Source organism: Limulus polyphemus, unplaced genomic scaffold (assembly GCF_000517525.1).
Source record: "Limulus polyphemus unplaced genomic scaffold, Limulus_polyphemus-2.1.2 Scaffold736, whole genome shotgun sequence".
NCBI lineage: Eukaryota > Metazoa > Arthropoda > Merostomata > Xiphosura > Limulidae > Limulus > Limulus polyphemus.
In genome coordinates, this window is record NW_013666346.1 from 137256 (window position 1) to 138532 (window position 1277).

Sequence of the window (1277 nt, forward strand, 5' to 3'; positions counted from 1 at the left end):
AAAGTTGAATGCCCATGAAAACAGTGACAGTCATTGTGAGTCATTTGCTGCTTGGAAAGAAACTGAGCGCTGAATTCGTCTTCAAAGTGGCATTGATGGAGAACTGCAAAGGCTAATTCAGCAATAAAAAATAAATGGAGAGATGTACTGCGACGGTTGCTGGATTGTACACAATATTTAGCTTCTCAGAATCTTGCATTTCATGGTCATACTGAGGAACCTCAAACGAAAACCCTCGAAATTTCCTGTCACTTTTCCAGTTATTAGCAAAGTATGATCCAGTAATGAGAGAGTATTTAGAACGTGTTAAAAAAAAGCAAACGTCAACATCTTATCTTTCTTTTGAAATCCAAAATGAGTTTATAAATCTCATGGTTTCACATGTGCGAAATTATTGTTTGTCAGCAATTCGTAGAAACAAATACTATAGTATTCTGTTTGATTCCACACCTGATTTAGCCCATCGTGAGCAATTGGCCCAAGTGATTCGGTTTGTTGACAAGAAAAGTAGAAGTCAAAGAGTCATTTATTGACTTTATACAGATAAAGGAAAAAAGACGCTGCCAATATTGAGAAAACAATAAGCACAAAATTAGAAGCGGGTGGAATTTTATTGAGTGATTGTTGTTCACAATGTTATAATAATGCTACTGTCATGTCAGGTCATTTGTTAGGCGTTCAACAAAGAATTCTGAACAAAAATCCAAAAGCATTGTTTATAAACTGTGACAAACATAGTTTGAACTTAGCATGTATTCATGCTGCAAGTCAGTTATTTCCTTTTTTTTGGTATAATTGAAGCCATTTATAATTTCTTTGCTCATTCAACAACTCGATGGGACGAACTGCAGCAGGAGCTTAAGATCTCTGTCAAGTGTGAATCAGAAACACGGTGGAGTGCAAGAGAAAAGGCAGTAAAAGTTGTACATGAAAAACTGGATTAATTGCTAGGACTGTTAGAACTATTAAGTGCGAATGGCAACACGGCTGAAACAAAATGTGGTGCTCATAATATTCTGCAACACATGCTTACATTTGATTTTCTTGTAATTTTGCATTTTTGGAGAAATATTTTATCATCTACCAATCGAGTGCAGAAACTTCTTCAGGACCCAAAATGAATTTTGGAGAAGCAGCTGCTGATCTTGATTCTTTGAAAGAGAAATTTATAGAATCACGTGAAAAGTCCTGTCAAGAAGAACTAAAAGTGGGCAAGACTCAATGTGAAACATGGGGAATTGACCATTGAAAGAAGAAAAATACGTCGTAAACGGATG